This window comes from Pelobates fuscus, chromosome 5, assembly GCF_036172605.1.
Source record: "Pelobates fuscus isolate aPelFus1 chromosome 5, aPelFus1.pri, whole genome shotgun sequence".
NCBI lineage: Eukaryota > Metazoa > Chordata > Amphibia > Anura > Pelobatidae > Pelobates > Pelobates fuscus.
This window is the reverse complement of record NC_086321.1, coordinates 273,189,864-273,215,533: the sequence shown is the minus strand read 5'-3', so window position 1 is coordinate 273,215,533 and position 25,670 is coordinate 273,189,864. Positions and strand designations below refer to the sequence as shown.

Below are 25,670 nucleotides of genomic sequence, written 5' to 3'. Positions count from 1 at the left end.
ACATGTGCACATGTACAAGACAACGTTAGTTCTATAGTAGTGAGTCTTGTCATAGAGAAGCATTGTCCAGTGCTTCCATATGAGAAGAATGTAACAAATTCATCCTAATTAAATTCCATTAAGTATTTTGTAATGTCTTTACAATACCTCTGGCATCCAAAGATATGTATGGTCATCCTGGTAGCAATATGAAAAGCATATTTATTTTAACAGTATTTGCAAATTGCAATTTATTTATTTTTTTCCAGAAGATATAACTGTTTCCCAGGCTGGATTTGGTTTCAGCATTTTACAGAGAAGAGATGAAAAATAAAATGGCCAGATTACAGGTCAATGCTTACAGGGTTATTCACTAAGGTGAGAATTCAAAGTGAATTCAACATTTAGGATCAAAATAGCCAAATTTAAAAAAAATCAGCTATGTTTTCAGTTTGGTCTCAAATTTAAAAAAATCTATTTGAATTCTAACTTCAGTAAATAACCACGTATGCTGTGATGGGGAGTTGAAGAAAAGCAAAAATTAATAAGAATTACACCATTACTTCAATAAAGGTTAGGAAAATAATCTAATGCAGCTAAAGTATGATTCCATTTCTAGAATTCAGAGGAATTTAAACTCTTACCTTCAATTAAGGTCTAATTGACACAATAGAAATGACTCTATTAACTATACCAACTCAATGGAGTCAACAAGCCAAATAGACTGAAACCCCGGCAGTGCATTTAGAGACAGAAATGCATATTTCTCTTTTATTTGAGAATTGGATCCTCATAATTTTCATAATGGTATTTGTATTGTATTCCAGGTTTTGCTTGTCTTCAGGGTGCAGGAATTACAGTGATTGGAGGTTTGATTTAAATTATTTCATAAATGTATTCAAGTTATTATATATTATTAGAAATGTTGGAGGTTTAAATACATAAACAATTTTTTATTGTAAAAGAACATAGTACATACTCCATTTATTTTTCTTTTTTTTTCCAGAGGCCTTCCCATCTAATGGCTATATTAATAAAAATCCATCCCTACCTGATAAACTTGTGACGTTTTCATATATTTTTAGTAGGATTATATGACTGCAAACAATAACTATACAATATTTAACTGTTTGTAGCTCTAACTCACCACATATGCCATGATTATATGTATGTGCAAGTATGTATTGTGTACCAGTCTTCGTGGTTGACTAGCCATAGCTTCAATATTTGAGTTCCCTGTATTATGCCATAACATAATACATGCAAAGTTCATGTTTTGTTTTGAAATGATCACATGGAGAGGCATCACACAGTCACCAGTGGAGAAAGCACAATCACCTGGAGACTTTGCACAGTTAACTTAGGAGGCATCACACAGTCATCTGTAGATGCATTACACATTAACTTGTAGATACATCACACAGTCAGCTGGAGAGGCATCACGCAGTCACCTGGATAGAAATCACAGTCACCTGGAGAGGCATCATACCATCACCTTTAGAGACTTCAAACTCTAGACTAACGATATATCACACAGTCCCCTAAATAAATATCACACAGAAACCTGTAGCGCAAGCATGTCAAACTAAAAGTCTAGCACGGGCCACAAAAACAAGGTTTAAGTTGATGTGGGCCGCAAAAAAAACCCAAAAAAGTTTTCATAGAAACGTAGGTATATTTGGAAAATAACAGTATTAAAAAAAAAAAAAACAGCATCCCCCTCTACTAAACCACAGCACCCCCTTATACTAAATCCCAGTCCCCCACCTCTACTAAATCCCAGTCCCCCCATATGCTAAATCCCAGTCCTCCCCCTCTACTAAATCCCAGTCCTCCCCCTCTACTAAATCCCAGTCCCCCCATATGCTAAGTCCCAGTCCCGTCCCCCCCCATATACTAAATCCCAGTCCTCCCCTTCTACTAAATCCCAGCACCCCCATCTAGCCAACAAGCAGACTCCACTCACATTGCCGCTGCCAGTATGCGACTCCGGAGTCTGGCCTCTGGTATACCCCAAATGGCGCCGTCTGCACCCTGAGCTAAATCTGATCCTCCTGCTACTTCTTGAAACCCTGTGAAGGTGGAGCACGTTGATGTAACTTCGGAATGTGACGTGGCGTTGCGTGCCTCCATGCACCTCCAGGTACTCCACTGTCCAGTCGCTTCCAATGCAACACTGACTTACACACACACTCACTGACAGACACACACTGACAGACATACACACTCACTGACAGACACACACTCACAGACACACACACTGACCAACACACAAACTCACTGACAGACACAAACACTCACTGACACACACACACACACACACTCACTGACACAGACAAACAAACAGACACACACTCACAGACACACACTCACTGACAGACACACACACACACTCACTGACAAACACACACACACACTTACACACACATATGTGTGTTGTGTACCGATGTGGGGCATCTCCCTGGGGTCCTTCTATCTGCTCCTCACTGCTCCCTCGCGTGGTTTAGTGATGCCGGGCGCCGGAATATGACCTCATTTTCCGGCGCCCGGCTTCACTACAGACGGCGCGCGCGAGGGAGCAGTGAGGAGCAGGAACACTGAGCTCCCTCGCTGACCCTCCTCCCCGGGCCGGGTAAGTTTTAGCAGAGTAGGCACCTGCAATGTGGGGAAAGTAGGTGCCTACTATGCTATAACACCAGCATGTACTCGCGGCTCGCCTGGGCCGCAAAGATGGTCCTTGGGGGCTGCATACGGGCCGTGGGTTTGACATGCTTGCTGTAGAGGCATTACATAGTTACCATGAGAGGCATCACACAGTCGTCACCTGTGGAGAAATCACAGTCACTTGGAGAGAATTCACACAGTTACCTTGGGAGGCATTACACAGTCAACCGGAAGAGGCATTACATAATCACTCAAAGAGACTTAACACAGTCACCTGGAGCGGTATTACACAGTTACCTGGAATCCTTTATAGAAATCACAGTCACCTGAAGAGGCATCAATCAGTCTCCTGTAGAGACTTCACACAGTCACCTAGAGAGGCATCACACGATAACCTTTAGAGACTTGAAACACTAGACTAGAGAGACATCACACAGTCTCCTAAAGAAAGAACACAGTAACCTGTAAAGGCATCACACAGTCACCTGTAAAGGCATCATGCAGTAGCCTTGATAGGCATCACTCAGTAACCAGAAGAGATCACACAATAGCCTGAAGTCACTTAATACAATAGTCTGGAGAGTGGCCTTGGTATTTAATCATATAATTTTATCAGACTCTGCCATCATACTAAAATTTAAACATTAGCAACTATAAATGTGTGTATAAAGAAAACGTATTTAAATTAGAAAAAAAACGTACATCTTTTAATAACCGCATACACACTGCTAGTACTTTACATTTAAAAGTAAATGAAAACTACACATTTTTCTGCATTTTTTTTAAACTTAATGTATGATTACTTATGATAACTTAAGATATTGTTAACTCCAGGTTTCAGGACTAAAGGGAGAAATCCTCTGTACTTATCTATGCAGGAGTCCTTTGTAAGGCACAGCAGGATGATATCCAGTAAAAATAACAATAGTTTAGTATTCATATCGTTCTGATAACCGGCAATGCTGTTTCCTAGAACTTTTAGTTGTTCAATGCCACATGTGAGCAGTATTAGAAAAGGGCTAACCCTGTGTGGCCAGATTGTGCAATTTTTACTATATGCCAATTCATCCATAATTGCCACCTTTCACACATTGTGGGGAAAGAAGAACAAAAACAGAAAATACAGTTCTCTGTGTGAAAAACACAGAATAAACAATATCCCCACATATTGTGGTAGATAATGGTGCAAAGAAGTGGCCAAAAAGTAATGTTATTATACCACATGCAATTTGAAATTTATACTTCAAATAATTTGCTTGGTTGGCTGCTAGGCTTTTACAAGCAGGATATCAGTCCAGCAATAAAGTCTGTTAAAATGCCACTTTGGGAAATAAAATGAACAAACTGACAAACCTACAAGCTGAGCAATGAATTTACTCAATGAGTACAGATTAAGGTTTTCCAGCATTTGGATATATCGATCCTGTACTCCAGGACGGGACTGGGCACAATAAATAGGCCTTGGAATTCTAGATTATACTATTCTCAAGCATCATGAATCAGTGTTAGGTTTAAGAGAATTGGGCTTAAGAGGTTGAGGGTTAGGAGAATTAGGTTTAGAAGAATTAACATTAAAGATTCAGAATTATAAATATTATCTAAGCTTAGGGAGTTAGGTGTGGGGTTTTTTAAGGTTATGAAACTAGATACATTAACTTATCTCCTCCCAAGTTAAAAGGGTAGTCCAGACATGCTCACTGTGCATAGAGGGGGGCTGTACCTATCAGCTACAGCCGATGCGGCCCAAAGGAGGCCCAAATGATAAAGAGGACATAGTCTTAAATTAGAGGGGCAAAGGTTTAAAAATAATTTCAGGAAGTATTACTTTACAGTGTGGGTAGTGGACGCGTGGAATATTGAATTATCTGCCATCACATTCTATGTATGTTTCTATCATCCAAGGTTGCTGTATCTCTCGTGTAGAGAGAACTTGCCAGCATTTCGGTTCCAGACTGCCCTTATAGGTGAGATACAATAAATCAGAACATTCTGTGGAATATAGATAGTGGTCTGTAGCAGGGACGTTTTAGCTGTGAGGCAAACAAGGCATTTGCCTTGGGCGGCATTTTCCAGGGAGCGGCAAAAAACGCAGCCCCAAATGCCTTGTTAGCTTTGCGGCTAACTGACATGCCGGGCTGGCAGCACTGGCGGGCGGGCTGCTGGGCTGGTTGCTGGGCGTGTGGGCGAGCTCTTCCTCTGAGCTGTCTGCTCAGCTCCCTCGCGCGCCGCAGAGTGAGGCTGGGAGCCAGAATATGACATCATCTTCCGGCTCCCAGCCTCACTCTGCGGCGCGCGAGGGAGCTGAGCAGAGTGCTCAGGGGAAGTGCTCCCTCGCCAGCCGCTCACCTGCCCGCCCAGCAGCCACTGGACCACCAGGGAGAAAGAGACACCCCCCCCCCCCCAGCATTCCCAAAAGTAAGGAGGCTGGGGGGAAGGTTAAATAAAAATAAAAAAAATATGTTAATGTTAGTGTGTGTGTGTCTGACTGTGTGTGTGTGTGTGTCTGACTGTGTGTGTCTGTTAGTGTGTGTGTGTGTGTCTGACTGTGTGTGTGTTTGCCTGTTAGTGTGAGTGCGTGTGTCTGTTAGTGAGTGTGTGTGTGTCTGCTAGTGAGTGTGTGTGTGCCTGTTAGTGTGTGTGTGTGTCTGTTAGTGTGTGTGTGTGTGTCTGTTAGTGTGTGTGTGTCTGTTAGTGTGTGTGTGTTTGCCTGTTAGTGTGAGTGTGTGTGTTTGTGTCTGCTAGTGAGTGAGTGTGTGTCTGTTAGTGTGTCTGTTAGTGTGTGTGTGTGTGTGTGTGTGTCTGACTGTGTGTGTGTCTTTTAGTGTGAGTGTGTTTGCCTGTGAGTGTGTGTGTCTGTTAGTGAGTGTGTGTTTCTGTTAGCTAGTGAATGTGTGTGTGTGTATTTAGAAGGCGGGGGGAAGGGTTGGGTGGGGGTGGTGCGGAGGGGGGCGCCTGAGTTTTGCCCTGCCTAGGGCAGCACAAAACCAGGATACACCACTGGTCTGTAGTTTGAGTTATCAGTTTCAAAGAGTTCAGGTACAAAGTCAGATAATACTAATATCAGCCGATGTTAAAACAGGTAAGCAGTATTTTTGTTGTTTCAACCAATTTAAACCAACTCACATTCTCAAAGCAATGCATTTTAAACAAAAAAAATAAATGTCCCACCACATGCCAACTAGATGGACTGTCGGTTGCTATGGAGGTTGCCCTGCTGGTTAAGCATTGTTTTGGTGCTCATGTAGATATATATTGTCTGACTATAAGGAGTTTTCCCCTCATGTGCAATTCTCAAAGTAAGACGGCTTGTGGTCTTACTATTTCCACTTAGTGGCTACAAGACATTGTAGGTCACCACATGGCCTGGAAATAGCTCAACCAAAACAGGGGCCTCTCATTCAATATATTGAAGCCTAACAAGTTAAAGATTTATGTGCATATGCCTATTAAATTACTCAATCATATTCTATAAAATCTGTCGGAGGACCATATCCATTGCCCAGTAAATTGTATCGGCAGGTATGTCGCTAAAGTATTACAAACAGTAAAGACTTGGACTATTGATAACAACAATGTACTTGTATCCTGACTGTTCATGAACTTAGAAAGGGGTGAATTGTTCACATTCAGCACATACATTTCATAATAATACTGATGCTGTAAAGACCAAATGTATGCAACATACGCATTAAGGACACAGTCCACATAAACATACAGTGTTAAAATGTACAAAACAGTTTAAAATCACTTTCTTAGCAAATATATGTAGTTTATATGTAGTTACACCATATGACCATGCATCAAAGTACCCTAGTATTGCAGGCCTCCCAATTGTCCTGATGTTTGCAGGACATGTAATATAGAGCATTAGAGTCCTGTCTTTGATCCCTGGTGTCTTTCTTTTAGGCATATCAGTAAACCTCCTCTAGAAATCGTAGCACAAGCGCATCATTAGAGGCACTCATGCTATGCTCAGGGCTCTTGGACGATGCAGAAAGTGCTGAAACAGTGATGCTTGCATAGTCTACCCTTGGTGGGCCACACCTGTATGGATTTCCAGTTCTTCAGATGGACTCCCAACCTCTCCAGGAGGGTCTGCCCCACTTGGGCTGCACAAGTGACGTGTTTCACACCACTAGTCTTTCACCTTTTACTCCACCCACCTACATTCAGCTTCACAGGATGCCAGGATTCCAATGCAGTCAATATGAGTATATCATGCATATTGCATATTTATAAAATAATTGCTGTGACGGACCGCCTGGCACCCCGACTGGGTACCTCCGTCAATCGCTGCTTCCTAGTACTTGCCAGCATAAGCACTGCACTGGAACACCATAACAACCGTAAACCCCACAAACCGAGCTAGTGGTTATACTCAGGTGAGTATGTAGTTCTCTAATCCCCAAACATGAGCCAAGACTTCATGAAGGGTTAAAGCATTCTGTTTAATGGAAGCCACAGCTGGCCTTTTAGGCAAGTCCCCATGCCAGGGTGACACCGACATGGACCTTGTTGGGGACAGGGACACAAACTTGTAAACCAATAACAACAGAGTTAAAACGCATGACACTCCCACACATAGCATACAATCCCTCCCCTCTGCCTGGATGATAATTGGATCAGATACTGTATTATCTCCAGGCAGATACTGTATTATCTCCAGGCAGAAAACACACATAATTTACAAAGTCCCTAAAGCACCCCAAAAACACATAAAATAGGTCTGAGTTACCTACATATCACATATCTGAGTGACCAACATATCCAAAAATCACCCAGATCAGTTCAGGGGTTCAGAAATTCTATGGAAGTCATATTTTTGACCAACCGACTGCACACATGGCCCCATGCCCAAAACTGTTCCAGAGAATCAGGCTGTGCGGCCGGTCCACTTCGGGGATTCCAAAAGTACAGTCCGAAATACTGAACGTAGCCGTTAGTGAATATAGTCAGTGTATGTCTCTTGTTCTGGGGCATCTTCTTACCGAACACCGTTTGAATAGCCAAACCTCTATGGAAGGTAAAAGTTTAGCGGTGTTTGTGCCGCTGGATGCATTCGACTAAACAAGATGGCGGCCGACACGTGTTCGAATGGCACTTCGAATGGCTTCGGGTGTTTGGGAGTTCGAAGTGCCACTCCGAAAGTTTGAAGTGTGGCCATACAAGTTTAAAAAGGCACACACAATGGTTCTAACCTAGCTTTGACACAGGGGCCATAGTCACAGGGTAGGAGGCTGGCAAACAGGCCCCTCCAAAAGCCAATGACGAGGTTACTTTCGTCACAATTACATATAATATTGTGATGACAGAGTCACTTTAATATCAGCCATATAACCTGTTTAGTGAGCACCTGGTGGAGTAGTTGTGTTAAGCTCAATGCCTATATGGGAAGGAGATACTTGCTTGTCTGTTTGGTGAGTGACTGAGTTCCGAGGCAATATATTGTAAAGCCATAATTTGTTGCCCAGGCCTTTGGCAGACATTATGGATGTTCAGGAGTCAAGGTGAGTACAGTATGTCATTGCACCATGGCAAAAAATATACAGATAGCAGTGCAGCAGATTTACATAGTTACATAATTACATAGCTGAAAAGAGACTTGCGTCCATCAAGTTCAGTCTTCCTCACATTTGTTTTTTGCTGTTGATCCAAAAGAAGGCAAAAAAAACCAGTTTGAAGCACTTCCAATTTTGCAACAAACTAGGGAAAAAAATAATTCTTGACCCCAGAATGGCAGTCACATTTATCCTTGGATCAAGCAGCTGAAAAATTATATCCTTGAATATTCTGTTTCTGCAAGTATGCATCTAGTTGCTGTTTAACCCCTTAAGGACCAAACTTCTGGAATAAAAGGGAATCATGACATGTCTCACACGTCATGTGTCCTTAAGGGGTTAAACATCTGTATGGACTATGATAAAACCATTTCTTCAGGCAGATAATTCCACATCCTTATTGTTCTTAAATTAAAAAAAACTTTCCTTTGCCTTAGAAAAAAAAAATTATTTCTTCCAGTCTAACTGCTTGACTTTGTGTCCTATGTAAAGTCCGGTTTGTGAATAGATTTCCACACAATGGTTTGTGTTGGCCCCGAATATATTTGTATATTGTTATCATATCCCCTCTCAGGCGATATTTTTCTAAACTAAAGAGGTTTAAATTTGTTAACCTTTCTTCATAGCTCATATGTTCCATTCCTTTTATTAATTTTGTAGTACGCCTCTGCACTTTTTTTAGTGCCATAATATCCTTCTTTAGAACAGGTGCCCAAAATTGCACAACATATTCAATATGTGGTCTTACCAGTGATTTCTAAAGAGGCAAAATGATATTCTCATCTCGGGAATGAATGCCCTTTTTCATGCATGACAATACCTTAGTGGCCTTGGCCACTGCTGATTGACATTGCACATTGTTGCATAGTTTGTTGTCTATAACAATTCCCAAGTCCTTTTCTTGTGTTGTTATCCCTAATTCGCTTCCATTAAGGGTTTACGTTGCTTGTGCATTCATTACACCGAAGTGCATAACTTTGGGTTTTTCAATATTAAATTTCATCTGCCATTTGATTACCCAGTCCCCCAGTCTAAATCTCTCTGCAGAAAAGTATTATTTTGCTCACAATGTATTACTTGACAGATTTATGTGTCATTTGCAAACACTGAAACATGACTTTCAATGCTTTTTCCAAGATCATTTATAAACATGTTAAATAGAACAGAACTCTGAGGGACACCACTTGCCACCTCTGTGCAGCTTGAACATTTACCATTAATGACAACTCTTTGTACTCTATTTTTAAGCCAATGTTTTACCCAAGAACAAGCGTTTTCATCTAGACCGATTTCCTTGAGTTTGAACACCAATTTATTGTGTGGAACTGTATCAAATGCCTGTATCAAATGCAAAATCCAAATAGATCACATCCACTGCAACACCCTGATCTATACTTCTACTTACTTCTTCGTAGAACGCAATCAAGTTAGTTTGACATGACCTGTGCTTCATAAAACCATGCTGATTTTTGCTGATAACCATGTTCTTCTCAAGGAATTCTTGGATATTATCCCTTAATAACCTTTTAAATATTTTCCCAGCCACAGTTAAGCTCACAGGTCTATCATTTCCAGGCAAGGATTTTGAATATAGGAACCAAATCTGCCTTCCTCCAATCCTCCGGAACACTTCCTGAAAGAAAAGAATCTTGAAAGATTAAAAACAGAGGTTCACTTATTTCTACACTTAGTTCCTTAAGTACTCGTGGATGAATACTGTCAGGCCCTGGGGCTTTGTTTTTTTTATTAAAGACAGAGAGGCTCATTATTATGCTGCACTTTATTTTTCTTAGCAGCAACAATTGAAAACGGTGGAAAAAACTAAGTAGATAACAGCATATAGCAACACACCATCTAATCAGATAAGACAACATTCTATAAAAGGCATGAACTAACCATCAACTTCCCTCAGTTAAGTATTATGATCTTGGTCTCACTGGGACCTTGATATTTGTTTTCATTGTGCCCTGTGGATTTTTCAGAGTCTCCCTTTGTTGGGACCCTGAGGTCTCTACAAAGCATTATTTACATTAGTTAAACATTATCTTATATTATTGTCTTTGCATTACCATTGCTGTTTTATTGTTTCCTTACTGGCCTATGGTATTTGCCCTTCTGCTCTGATATTAGGCTCTCACCTGACCCGCCCCACTCTTTTTTGCACTTGTTGCTCTCTTTCTCTCAACTATGATTTGGGCAGTCTTGCGTCAGCCATCTTTTTGGTGGCCATCTTTTGGATCCGTTTACAGTCGCAGGAGACATTGTTTTGCCAGTTTTCATGCTTTTTGCATGGGGACTGCCCCCTGTAACTCCCCTAGTGCTTGTGGCCTGGTTGCCATCTCTCCCTTGACACTGGCTGGCATTTGCACGGCTCCTTGCTCCACAGTTTTCCCTCTGAGTGTTTCCCTGTCTATTGCTTTTCCATCACCTAGGATACTTCTGTGTTTCCTTTCCACATTAGGGCTACACTTGGAGTCTTAGGGTTACTTAACCCTTGGACTTCTCCTTAGCTTGGGAAGATATATCACTCCCTTGGGTTGCCCTGCTTACATACATTTGTGGCTCTTACAAACCTGTGCTGTTAATACCCCTGCTGGATTTTATTAGTACTTCTCTGATTACTATATTCCTGATGTAGTCTGCAGAGGACATGGCTCTCCCTTCTGACTGTCAAGAGATTTCAGGGCCTCCCTTACAGACTTCTTCAGCCTCGGGGGACGAAGTTGGTTTCTTGGTCTCAGATGAGTTCCAAAGTATTCCTCCATGACCAAACTATGACCAAAGCTCTTGTCTTATCTATGTGACTGTTGTCTAGTTCTCTTTCTACTACCATGTCACAGGCCTTTCAGCAGGCTACTGTTGCTATGAGATCCCTGACAGCTGAATCCCTGACGAACACTGAGCATTCTTCCAAAAAAATGATTATGTTCAAATCTTAGAATACTCGGCTAGACTCTGGAAGAGGGCAACAGCCCACACTGGTCCATCTGAGTCTGAAGAGTATTTGAACAATTCCAATTTGACGCCATTTGAAGAATCAGAGAATGATTCAGATGAAGTGACTTATCTGCTGCTTCACATGTCCCTACTTGAGAGAAAATGTCAACTGCTGATGTTACACGTCCTATAGACAATGAGGATGGGAGGGTTCTCGATCCACAGAGTGAACCCCTGTTTGACCTTGATGATCTTCACCACCTCCATTCAGCTGAATTGTCAACCTCTGAAGATGTGGCCCAATATTTAACTGTGCATGTTCGCAAACCATTGTGGTAGGTGACATTCAATAAATTGCATTCAAAATGTTCTCGCCCTACCATGCCCGACAAGATGTGCCAGACACCAATAATGCCAGACCTCAAAATAGTTAAAGGGTAAAACAGGGTAGAAACCCAAGGAAAGGGTGGACTATTCTTTGAGGAATTGTCAGGATAAAAATTTTTTGGTTTCATAGACAATGCTAATATTAAAATAGATCCCAAGTTAGTCAATTTGTCATTAAACGAACCCAAAACGCAGGCTGAAGGGCTCCTATTCAAAGACTGTCTGTGCAGCCATATCCCAAGAGGTTATTTTTATACAAACAGAGGATATATATGGACAATATCCTATTTTCCTGACTCAAAGCCTGCTCAGGCCTTCTTTCCTCAATGCAGCAGACCATGGTCTTCAAGAGGTGCAAGGTGTGCACCTTATGAATGATGTTCTTAAGGTAAGCTCTGTTAACCTTCATTCTTCCCTACTACACTTGCTTCAGTTTATATTGGAAGGAAGTGGTGGTTCACTTGGCTTCCTTTTGAACTATCCTAAAACCCATGGTGGTTGATCAAGCTCACAAAACCAGTGGTCACCTTCCTAAGAAGTCAAGTTGTTCATCTCATAATTTACCACAATGATATTTTAATAATGTCACAATCTCCGCAACTACTTTGCACCCATCTTTCTTGGACCATAAATATTCTTCGGAACCTAAGTTTCCTCATCAGCTGGGAGAATTACATTCTATCACCCACACAACAGATTGCATTTCTGTGTCTCCTTATAGACTTTACACAACAAATGCTTCAGTTACCAACAACTAATATGAAGGGTATCAAAAAGAAAATATTTAGTTTACTCCATGTTGGTCAAATTTCTCTCAAACAGCTAGCCTGCCTGATCGAACTCCTGGTAGGATCCATCCAGGTGATCTTCCCTCGTCCCCTCCATGACATGGCTCTTCAATGTCTGCATGTTTCCTACAAAGGCATAATCATCCTGGATCTGGGGGCCTAAATGAACTAAAATGGTGGCTCTGTCTCATGAATGCTTGAAACGGACGTGCCATCTCCAACAGTTCTGGACGTGATCATAGAGTCAGACATGAGTTTATACGGATGAGGTGCACATTGTTGCACTTTTTCCCTAGGTGGCAGATGGTTTAACTAAGAAAAAACCTCTATATCGACTTCCTAGAACTTTTGGCTAGATATTTTGGCTTTTCCCAACACACGCCCACTGCTCTATCCTCTTGAAGATGGACAACACATCAGCGGTTAGACACATCAACCATCTAGGTGGCACACAATCCAAAGTTCAGATGAACATGGCTTGAGCTTTTTGGCATTTTTGCCTTTCAATTTGGAATTTTAGGGACGGCAGAATACATCCCCTGTCTCTCCAGCACGACAGCCAGTTGAAACACTCATCACCTCAGAGATTCCAGCGACTGGCATTTGAACCCTCTAATTTTCAAGACATTCTTATAGATCTGCTTGGAACGCATGACATGGTTGGTGCCTGGACCGACATCTGGATCCTATTTCGGCACCTTTGAGTTCAATTCTTCACTACCTAACCACCCTATTTGATGGAGATAAAACTTATTGCAAAATTAACCAATATCACTCAGCTATCTCGCCAGTGGAATTGATTGTAACCCGGTCTGGCGCCATCTTTTAGTGTGTCAATTCCTTAGTCTTGACACTCCTGCCCATGGGACATTAACCTCATCTTATAATTTTTGGAATCTTGACCTGATAACATGGACTTTCAGCAAAACTGGTTGTCCTATTATGCCAGATCTCTTGTAAATGGGTTTCTGATGTGCGTGCTTTGGATGCAGATGCTTGTTTCTTTATGCCAGAAGGTGTCCTATATGATATTTCTTGTAGAACGAAAACTTTTTCACGTTCAGTCTTTAACCCTGCTTTTCCCTTAAGACCTTTTTGTTTGACCTGTTCGAGGTCTACAGGTTTATGAAACACGTACTCCTCTTTTAATTTCCTTTCACAAACCACACTTACTAATTTCCTCTCCCAATCTGGTCCATTGAGTCTAAAGGGTGACGTCTTTGGAAGGCATTGATATTTCTCTGTTCTCTCCTCATTCCATTTGTTGCTGTATGGCTTCCCTTTCTTCTTACTTCACTTGCCGTTTGGGAGATATTTTGAAGGCGGCTGACTGGTCTTCAGAACCTACATAATGCTCATTAATAAAATCATGACTTTGTATCATGACACTAGTAAAATCTAGTAATTATAATTTACTGGAGTGAAGTAAGTACACAGAGAAATAGTTTTCTGGCTAGGACATAACCCAGACTACATTATTTTATTAAACTGAATGGTTGCCGAGTGTATTAAAAAAAACATGGCATTTTCCAAAGCATTGTATCTAATCATGTGTGTTCTAGTGGAAAACTCTAGATCATGACAGTAATCAGCAAAGTAAGGATCTGTTTTGGCAAATTACACTGACAACACTCAGTTATGGTTCATTGTGCTTGGCACTGAAGATTCGCTGGTTTCTCCAAGCATGCCACGCTCAGTCATTTGCAAATATATTTATATCAGTTTTGTATCATATCAATTTCTACAACCCAGTCTTTCACTTAAAGAATGATGTCTGACTTCCTTCAAACCTATGGAAGGTTTATATTCCTCTCTATACTGCGCTGCTCTGACAGTAACATACATTCTCTGTTATTGTGGATGAGAAGATCCCCTGTCAGTAATTGTAGCCTACAAATGTATTATATGGAGCCCATTTTTGTTAACAAACTGGTAGCATTGCTGTAAAAAAAGTAGTCAGAAGGGGGTGAAACATTTATATTTCTCAAGTATTTTTTGTATTAAATAATTTAAATAAAAATTAATTTTGAATTAAAATGAATTAAATTATTAGAAAAAATTGGGAGGATGTTTCACGTACAGCCTTTTAACATACACTCTCCCCCAGCCAAAGCTCCACATATCACTTTCGCCCAATCTCACACACATGTCATTAGCCAAACCTAACACACATACACACTTAACCAACTCCACACACATTTCCACTCAGCATGTCACACATACATACAGCACTCAGCCAGCCCCAGTGTGCACACACATCAAAACTTTGATACCTCTCTCCAAACACAACAGTTGGGGCGAGGAGGGGGTCCTGCGTCATTTCTTGTGCCTGGAAACCCTGCCGTTTCTAGTTATGCCCCTGTTTGTACATCCACAATGTTTTCAGTCCCAGATCCATAAAGTAAAATTATAGCAGCTAATTTTTATTTGTAGTTTTCTCTTTAGTACAAATCTTTTAACCAGTGTTAATAAAGGTTATAATCAGAGAACAAGCACGCCATGTTTATTATTGTGTAATGGCACAATGATTACATATTGTAAATGTACAAAGCAACATAAAGGTCTTCTGTTAACATAGTGATTTCCTATCCTAGTAGATTGTTTATTTATACTGTGGCATTGCAGACTGGGTCTGCAGCTTTTCCTTCTCATTGATTTTTACATTATATAAAATTGCCAAAAAAATAAATAGTGCAGAGAGATGCATTTTTTTCTACAATTGGAGTACTGAGCTGTTTCAGATCATGTTTTGCAGAGATGGCTTACCATATATTGGAGGCTAAATACTGGAGCAGACCTTTTAGAGAGATTGCTCTTTCATAATTTTACCTGCGCAATAATAGCATCTTTTACATAAATAATCATATTGCCTGCTTGATGCAAAACAGCAACAATAAAGTGATACATCTAATTTTCACTTAAAGGCACACTATAGTGTTAGGCATACAAAACCTTATACCTAACACTAAAATGGTCCTCTGCACTCCGCTTTGCTCCCTATCCCCTCCACAACACAAAAAAAATTAACACTTTCTTTCACTCACCTTATTCCAGCTCTGAAATCTCTCGTCTCTATCTCTGCCTCCTCAGAGGTCCATGCGTGCCTTAGGCCTTCCCCATAGGAAAGCATGCAAAGCATGAGGATGTCCAGCATTGTTTCACGACAGCACGAAACACCTCTAGTGACGGTCTGGTGGTCAACCACTAGAGGTAGTCTTAACCCTGCAATATAAACATTGCAGTTTTTCTGACCACTTCAATGAGATGAAATAGTCCTGGTGCCTAAAGTGTCCCTTTAACCCCTTAAGGACACATGACGTGTGACATGTCATGATTCCCTTTTATTTTATTAACCCCTTAACGCCGTTACGGCGTTCTATGCCGTCGCGGCTTTAAAGGGCTTTAAAGCCGTTGCGGCGGCATAGAACGCCGTAACAGCTTGCAGCCCAGGAGGTCCGGCGGTACTCACCTCTGCCGCGATCCTCTTCTGGGGGGCTGCCTCAGAGCCCAGGCAGCCCCCCCACGGCAAATCAGGCCCCCGGGGGCCATGTGATCGCTCTCAAAGAGCGATCACGTGGCCCCCTATAGCTGGCTGTGGATCTGCCAGCAGGGGGGCTGTCTGAAATATCAGACAGTCCCCCTGCTGGTGGGAAGAATTAAAAAAAATAATTAGACATGTGTAAAATTAAAATAAATGCATTTTTATATATATAATATGTATATATATTATATACCGTATTTATCGGCGTATAACACGCACTTTTTCTCCCTGAAAATAGGGAGAAAATCATGGGTGCGTGTTATACGCCGATATCCTACATTTACTTACCTGTCTTGAAGCGTGGGCCGGCTTCACAGCGCGCACCGCGGAACTGGAACTTAAATTTCAGGTTCCGGTTTCCAGGGGGACTGAAAGGAAGTGTGCACACTATTGTGTGCACACTTCCTTTCAGTCCCGCCGGAAACCGGAACCTGAAATTTAAGTTCCAGTTCCGCGGTGCGCGCTGTGAAGCCGGCCCACGCTTCAAGACAGGTAAGTAAATATGGGACAGAGGGAAAGTGCACTAGGGGACACTATGGGAGGGGGGGGGGACACACTATGGGGGGTGGAGAATACTATGGGGGGGGAAGAATACTATGGAAAGGGGGGATACTATGGGGGGGAAGAATACTATGGAAAGGGGGGGACACTATGGGAGGGGGGGGGAGAATACTATGGGAGGGGGGAGAGAATATTATGGGGGGGAATACTATGGGAGGGGGGAGAGAATACTATGGGAGGGGGGAGAGAATACTATGGGAGGGGGGGAGATTACTATGGAAAGGGGGGGGAACACTATGGGATGAGGGGGGGGAATACTATGGGAGAGGTGGAAATTTCCTGGAATTTCCTTCTGGAAATGAGGTGCGTGTTATACGCCGGGGCGTGTTATACGCCGATAAATACGGTATATAATATATATACATATTATATATATGTAACGTCATGCGTAATGTATTTTAATAGTAATATTAGTATATATATTAGTATTAAAATACACTTAGAGTGACGTTACATATATATAATATGTATATATATTATATATATAATAGATATATACACATATATTATATATATATACACATATAATTACAATAATAAATAAATAAAATTATGAAATAAATAAATAAAATATTGAAACAAAATTTAAAATAAATTATATATTCATATGTCATTTTATTCTAACTGTATTTTGTTATTAAAAAATATATATTGGTAACAAAATACACTTAGAATGACATTCTATATATATCTATCTATATATAAAATACAAATAACCGCATATATATATAGAGAGATAAATACATATAATTACATAATAGATTACATTAGTATACACGTAGAATTTAAATACCTATAAATGCATATATATTAAAATTCTACGTGTATATTTAAGTAATCTTTTAACATAATTATGTCATTTGATTAATAAAAATTTGATTGACATGCCTGACAACACAGGGAGAAAGTGCAGAGAATTTAATTCGCAAGCACTATATTTGACCCTGTAACTCTCCAAGACATCATAAAACCTGTACATAGGGGGTACTGTTTTACTCAGGAGACTTCGCTGAACTCAAATATTACTGTTTAAAACTGGCAAATTATATGACAACGATGATATTTTAAGTAAAAGTGAAGTTTTTTGCATTTTTTACAAACAAACGGCACTTTTATGGACTATATTATTGTTGTAATATGTTTTACTGTTTTAAAACACTAATATTTGTGTTTAGTGAAGTCTCCCGAGAATAACAGTACCCCCCATGTACAGGTTTTATGGTGTTTTGGAAAGTTAGAGAGTCACATATAAGGCTTGCATTTCATTTTTTTCACATTGAAATTTGCCAGATTAGTTATGTTGCCTTTGAGACCGTATGGTAGCCCAGGAATAAGAATTACCCCCATGTTGGCATACCATTTGCAAAAGTAGACAACCCAAGGTATTGCAAATGGGGTATGTCCAGTCATTTTTAGTAGCCACTTAGTCACAAACACTGGCCAAATATTAGTTTTTTGCTTTTTTCACACAAAAACAAATATGAACGCTAACTTTGGCCAGTGTTTGTGACTAAGTGGCTACTAACAAAGACTAAACATACCCCACGTTCAATACCTTGGGTTGTCTACTTTTTCACATGGTATGCCATTATGGGGGTAATTCTCATTCCTGGGCTACCACACCGTCTCAAAGGTAACATTACTAATCTGGCAAATTTCAATTTAAAAATGGAACGTTCTATATTTGATCCTGTAACTTTCCAAAACACCATAAAACCTGTTAATGGGGGTACTGTTGTACTCGTGAGACATCGCTGATTACAAATATGTGCATTTTTTTGCAGTAAAACCTAACAGTATTATGACATTTACAGCTAAAATGTGAGGCGGAACTACAGTTTTTTTAATTGTATTCATAATAAATTAGGTTTCATATATAAATATTTGATATGGAATGAAAGCCCTGTTTCTCCTGAACAAAATGATATATAATACGTGCGGGTGCATTTAATATGAAAGATGGGAACTACGGGTGAACAGACATATAGTGCAAATTCCAGTTTTTGTTTACGTTTTGTTTTGATCAGAACGTGCACTATTGACTCCGTCCTGAAGGGGTTAAGGGGTTAAATGTTATGTTACTATATTTATTTATTTTTAAGTGGAAAGAATGCAGAAATAAATAAACCAGTTTATTTTCACATAAATATGATTTTATGTATATATAAATATCTACACACACATTTTGGCTGAGTTAAAAGTAAGTTTTCCATTCAACGTGAACAATTTAGTTGTATTGTAGTTGTAGTAAAAATATAAGCTCCCATAGTGGAGTTTAACTGTTACTCCAAGCACACATAACTACTATAGCTGCCCATACAAGGTTCTTGCACTCTGACTGCTTCAAAATACTTAAACGGTCATTGTGCTTTGGGTATCCCTTGATTGGTTAGTGGTTTGCTTGACGGATTTCATCCCACATTTATAGGACATGCAGTGAGATACAGGAAGGGTTATATATTTTATAACTGTCATAAACATGCATGGATGAATGGTCGGTGAAGATACCTGCAAGCAGGTATGGTGTGATTTCTACGGTGGATTTAAGCAAGAATTAGGGGAGACTTTTGGCCTGAGAGCCATGTACAAACAAATTATCTAGTTTTTGCAGACAAAACTCACACAGCCTTGTGTGGGGTGATTCTATTTACATGGAGCATGTCATATATGTGTTTTACAGGTGGTGGATGCTGTAGATACGAGGTGTGACATTGTATATCTCTCTGACCTCCATCAGTATGATCTGTACGGCATGAGATAGCAGTCACAGAGATCTGTGTATATCAAAGACTGTTTCCTGCAACTTCATTATCACCAATGACAACCAGTGTGTATTGTGAATGTCATGAGCACTATCTTATCTAACTTTAAAACACAGCCAGGATGTCATTCTTCTGCCTGGTCTGCTCCTTATACTGCAGCCCTCAGGGAAATATCCTCCTGGCCCAATACAGGCCTGGAAAACACACCCAGTGTTTGGCTAGCAAAGGCACATACCTACAACTTGCTACAATTCCGGCTGCTGTATGACTCCTGTAACAGACATCGCAGTGCATCTCCTGCTATTTTAATCCATGAATGAATGGGGTGAGGCTGAAGCTCACAACCTCTATATTCTAATGGCTCATGATGCAGTCCCCCCATTGCCAGCCTTCCCATGGCCAGAATGAAGGAAAGGTGTGGCAACTAGGCAACACAGGTATTAGTCCAACAATTTTGGGTGTTGTTGCATAATTTCAACATATATACGTGCATTAACCCTTTAATGATGCTTGCATTAGTGAACCCCAATACCATGTTGACAACCTTTATTAGATCTAGGGGTTGAAGGTCAACTGTATCCGCTATGTAATGGATCTTTTACATTACTATCAGTGTAATTGATTAAAATAGAAATTAAAGAAACTATTTTCAATCTTTAATATATCAGCTTCATTTAAAATTCACTGTAGCCTAATTCAATACATATAAAATCACAAAATATGACTCAGATTGGTTATAAAGTAAAAACAAAATAATTCATTGATATTTCATCAATCGATTGTCAATAGTAACAGACCCCACTCATGTTTTGTAGCGTTATTAAACTGTAATGTTTCTGCAGCAAGACAAAACACAATAAAACTCACCTCAAATAGAGAAATTATTGCTGTGCATCACCTGCATATCTCAAGTTGGGAAGTCCTCCTTGGGCACAGAAACTCGAGAATTCATGTTTCCACAATTATCCCAGAGGTCCTAGCTTGACATGAAAATGAGCACAGACAGGCATCATGTTTTCAGATTTTACCATGCCTGTCTAAATGTACCCTAAGCAATGGAAGCTGTTTAAACACAGCTTTTCTTAAACCAAAACACGGGGTGTGATCCAAAAAGCACAGTGACCAGAAACCAACAATGGTCAGCATGACGCTAGTTCTGGAAGTTGAAGTAAGGTCGAAACTGTGCAGTCCATGGCTAAAATGTGGTTGTTCCATTTTTGAAACCTTTTGAGTATATTACTGATTAAAGAACAACAGGTATGATTAAGGATTAAAGGCTTCAGTGAAATTACAGGAATGTTAACACTCAAAGGGTTGATAATCGATTGCCTCTTGCTACATTTATTACAATTATTCAGCCAAATTAATAAATGCTCCTTTCCAGGTATTTATCAGTTTGGGCTGTAGTATACTTGATGCATAATCACTAGGCACATTAGAAGTAATAGTAAAAAAAACATATCCTATCAGCCTGGCATAAATGAGACAATTTTTTTTATTTTAATTTTGGAACGGTGGTCTATCCTTGGTTCCAAAGGAAATATACAACATGAATGAATTTTATGGTTGAGGACAATAAGGCAGAGTGGTGAAGGAACAAGGGGGCACATGGTGGGCAGTGATGTGCTGAAGTGTTCCACACCCAGGGGGACAAGAGGAAGAGGCAGGTACATACATTCTTTACCCTTCTAATGACTACAGGCTAATTAGCCTTCATATTTGTGGTCAGAAACAATAGGTCCGAGTGATGATAGAACAATCTACAAAGTTCAGATTGATTTTGGTGTGCCAGAATAGAGCTGGCCTCAGAGGGTTGCAACCTGTGCGATTGCATTGGATACACCTTGAGTTGATGGAGCAGTTCAGCCCTTCTTAGCCCTCATAGCATGCATAGCATGCATCTGATGTGTGCCCATATTCAATCAGACAAAGCCAGTGGAAGAGAGGTTGAGAGGTGGGAACGCTGTGTTCCTACCATTTTAATTCACACTGTCGCTCAGTCTGCTCCACAGCTGTGTTCCCAGTTGAGCACATGACTCAGCCTTGATTCTAATTGTGGAAGAACAACTCTAGAGCCTCAAAACACAGGGTATTGAAAACATAAACAGCCATACAAGTGGGGGATGTAAAGAGCCACACAGAGGGGATGGAAGTAGTCACACAAGGGAAGGAGTGTAAGTAGACACACTAGAGGCAAGGGAAAGGAATGTAAGCTGTCACATAAAGGGGTGGGGAGGTTGAAGGAGACACACAAGAGGGAACTGTAAGTGGCTCACTTGGAGGATGATGTAAGGAATCCACACAACTATGAAAGGCGTCCCCAATGTAAGGGGGAATGGAAGAACATACACAGAATGAGGCAACATAAAGGTGGAAAATGAAAGCAATCATACAAAGGGGTGTGTGGGTCCAACATAGTCAATCAAAGGGTGTTACAAAGAACCAAATAATACATTTACAGTGGCAGGTAAAAAGGAAGAGAATGGCCTTCATACAAGAATGTGGGCGATGAAAAGAAAATAGACACATGAAGGGGCTGGAGAGACCCAACCATGCATAAGATGAAGAGAGCCCACAAGATGGGATGGAATTGAGGGAGACACCTATAACATGTTGGACAGCCATTATAACTACGGTATGTTTCATATAGGGTGCCCAAAGGTCTAAGTCTGGCTTTTACTGTGCGAGTGAACTTAATGTCAAATATAAATAAATAAATAACATTCTATAGTCCCAACTGTACTTAACACTGAGTTACTGAGAGGGTAGTGGATGCATGGAATAGCCTTCCAGCTGAAGTGGTAGAGGTTAAAACAGTAAAGGAGTTTAAGCATGCATGGGATAGGTATAAGGCTATCCTAACTATAAGATAAGGCCAGGGACTAATGAAAGTATTTAGAAAATTGGGCAGACTAGATGGACCGAATGGTTCTTATCTGCCGGCACATTCTATGTTTCTATGTAACATATACAGTATGTACATGATTTTTGTTTTGTGCTGTTGGTATCAATGTATAGTTTCTAGAGATAAGCATTAAGAAAGCAATGTGCCTGGGCAGGTCTCACAGTATGCCCACAAAATCAGCTGACATAGGGGAAGTGCAAGTTATAGTATATATACATACATACCCATTGTACAGCGCTACGGAATTTGTTGGCGCTATATAAATAATAAAATAATAATAATAATAATAATACATACATACATAGATAACTATATATTTATTTATTGGGTCGAAAAGGAATTTTGGTTCTTAGTTTGTTGCAAAACTGGAAATTGCTTTTTTTCCCCTTCATTTCGATCAACCGCAGAAGCACATGTGAGATAAGCTGAACTTGATAGACACAAGTCTTTTCTCCAGTCTATGTAACTATAGCAAAACAATTACAATCACAATATATGAACAATGTGTTTATTTGATTTGATTGCAAATAGTGAAGTACTGAAGTGCAGTTAAATCTAACTTCCAAAGATCTATGAATAGGATGTGTCCCATGAACACTAAACAAACTGCAAAGTCAACTGAAATAAGGAAATCTATGACATACTTTTGACTGGGTAATGATGAACTGTCTTTGATTGATGGTACTGTGGGGGAGTATTGTACAATTTTTGCACCACACGCAGAGGGACAGGAGGAATAAGCAGGTATGGCTGCCCTCAACCACCACCATAATTACATGCTAATTAGCTCTTTTATATGCTTTCATTTATTTTTAAGAATTTAGAAAAACTATTTTATCAGCAATCAAATCCCATGAACAATGGCAAAAGTAATAAAGACTAGTGAATACAATAGTTGGTGTGTCACTGGTTTGCACAGAAGGAATGTTTCCAGCAGACTGTAGGGCTAGAGTGAGAATGGGATCTCAGTTAAACTGCTGAGAAAACGTTTGTATTTACCTTGTTCTTGATTTCTTATGTCTTTGTATTTGTGCCATACTGAATGGTTTCATATCGTTCTATAAAAGATAATATACGATGAAGAGGGTACAGGTAAACCCAAAATTCATTTTTGAATTATAGTTTTATTCATTTAAGGATTATTCTTTTCCAACACCACTTGCTCACATGTTCAAAGGTAAATGTCCCCCTAAATTAATAACAGCTTTGACACCTCTAGCAGCAACAACTGCGACCATGTGAGTACTGTAATTGGAGATCAGCCTTTCACATCACTGTCTAGGAATTTTAACCCAGTTGACTTTGCAAAATGCTGTAATTCAGAAACACTGGAGAGTTTGCTATCTTTAACTGCTCGTGTGTGGTCCTGCCATAACAACTCAATGGAATTTAAGTCTAAGCTTTGACTAGGCTACTTCATAGCCTTAATTTCATTTCTTTCAAGATTATGAGATAAAATTATTGCCCCCTTACACTTGCAGCTCAGCAAAATTCATGGTTCCATCAGTGATGGCAAATTGTCCAGGGCCTGAGAAAGCAAAGCATCCACACACCATCACAAAACCACTAAGGCTGGTATGATGTTCTTATTGTAAAATGCTGTGTTTTCTTTTTGCCACACTTTACGGGATCCATGTCTTCCAAAAACCTCTACTTCTTGACTTCTACTTTTGACTTATCTCTCTACATCCAATGTGGTTCCTTCTTGTCAACTATGATACATTCGCTAATGTTTCCCTGTGTTAGCAGTGGTTTGTGTCTCTTAAATCTTGCATGTATTATATTTTGCCCAATCTCTTTCTTATTGCAGAATTATGAAAACGGAGCATAGCTGTCAGGGTACCTGTAGTCTCTACCTCTGAGAGGGGTAGAGACTTAGACGTTTCTCCTTCCAGAGGGTCTGTTTCTCCCGTTCCTCTCGGTTCCCTCGGTCGTTTACACGCCGGCCGCGAGGGAGCTACTTCCTTTTATGACACGACGCTCAATAGCCGACGTCATGACGCTAATCCAGTCCGACCTGCCACTCAAGTCCGGAAGACGAATCAGGACTCGTCGGAGGCGTGATTACTCTCTAGAGCCAGGGTATTTAATGGAGCTTTCCGCATTTGCTCATTGCCCTGTCGTGGTTCTAGCCAGTCTAGTCACACAGTGCTCTTGTATCCTGATTGTCTTTTGGTTCTGACCCGGCTTTGTTGTTACTCTCCTGCTTCTCTGTTATCCTTTTACCTCGGCTTGTCTCTCGCTTACCTGTCTTCTCGTTCCCTCGACCTCGGCTTGTCTCTGACCATTCTATACGTAGTTCTTACGTTAAGTCCGGCCATTCTAAGGTCCGGTATACGTATCTCTCTACTCTTTGTACTCTGCGTGTTGGATCCCTGTCCCGATCCTGACATTACGACAGGGCCAATGGATCCTGCAGGTACAAACAGTCAGCTTGGTTCTTCTGATCCTAGGGTTGACGCCATGGAGCACAGAATGGATCAGATGGCACTAGCGCTACAGGCGTTGTTATCTCGTCCTAATAATCCACCAGAGGAGATGCGTAATACTTCTATTTCTCCTGTGGGTTCAGGTCTAGAGGTAGCTACTGTAGGGGCTTCTTCTCGAATTACTCCACCTGTACGTTATGCTGGATCTCCTGAGAGGTGTCGTGGTTTTTTAAACCAAATAAGTATCCACTTCGAATTACAACCCCGCTCCTATCCTACAGATAGAGCGAAAGTAGGATTTATTATCACCTTACTCGTTGAGAAAGCTCTGAGATGGGCTAATCTGTTGTGGGAGAATGATAATCCATTAGTATACAATTATAATGCCTTTGTAGCTGCTTTTAAAATAACTTTTGACCCTCCTGGCAGAAAGGTCAATGCAGCTAGATTACTGTTGCGCCTTAGACAGGATAACCGAACACTTGTGGATTTCGCACTAGAGTTCAGGTCTTTGGCGGCAGAGGTTAAGTGGAATGAACAGGCTTATATAGACGTGTTTCTAAACGGACTATCTGATGTAATACTTGACGAGGTAGCTACTAGAGAGCTTCCTGAGAATTTGGAGGATTTAATTTCGTTTATCTCTCGCATTGATGAACGTCTAAGAGAGAGGCAGAACACTCGAGATAGAACCTGTAGATCTTCTTTTAGACTAGCTCCATCTTTTCAAAGTCCTGAGGTCAAAACACCACCTTTTCCAGAACCTATGCAGATAGGCCATACTCGTCTCTCAGAGGAGGAGAGACAGTACAGGAGAAGGGAGGGATTGTGTATGTACTGTGGAGTCAGAGGTCACTTACGTTTGAATTGTCCCAATCGCCCGGGAAACGCTCGCACCTAAGTTTCTCTAGAGGACAGGCCTTGGGTGTTTCTATTTTGTCCTCTACTCATAATTACAAAGATCACAGGCTTCTATTCCCCGTTTCCTTAACTTGGGAGAAGGGAACTCTAGAGACAATGGCATTGATAGACTCTGGAGCTGCTGAAAGCTTTATCGACCAAGTTTTTGTCACCAAACACACTATCCCATCCCAGTTAAGGGACACACCCTTGGCTGTTGAGGCCATAGATGGTAGACCTTTAGTTGAGCCTGTGATTT

General features: G+C 40.6%; 1 protein-coding gene across 2 annotated transcripts in view; it reads left to right on the top strand.

Moving 5' to 3' along the window:
• The window catches only part of PALM2AKAP2 (PALM2 and AKAP2 fusion), a 399,409-nt gene that overhangs the window by 204,928 nt on the left and 168,811 nt on the right, over positions 1–25,670 (top strand). The window contains exon 1 of one of the 2 annotated variants that reach the window (XM_063455313.1): positions 832–848. The exons of the other annotated variant lie outside the window; for it this stretch is intronic. The gene's annotated coding sequence lies outside the window, so the exon portion shown is untranslated. Of the gene's footprint in view, positions 1–831; positions 849–25,670 lie in introns of those variants that run through there. 2 annotated transcript variants of the gene reach the window in all.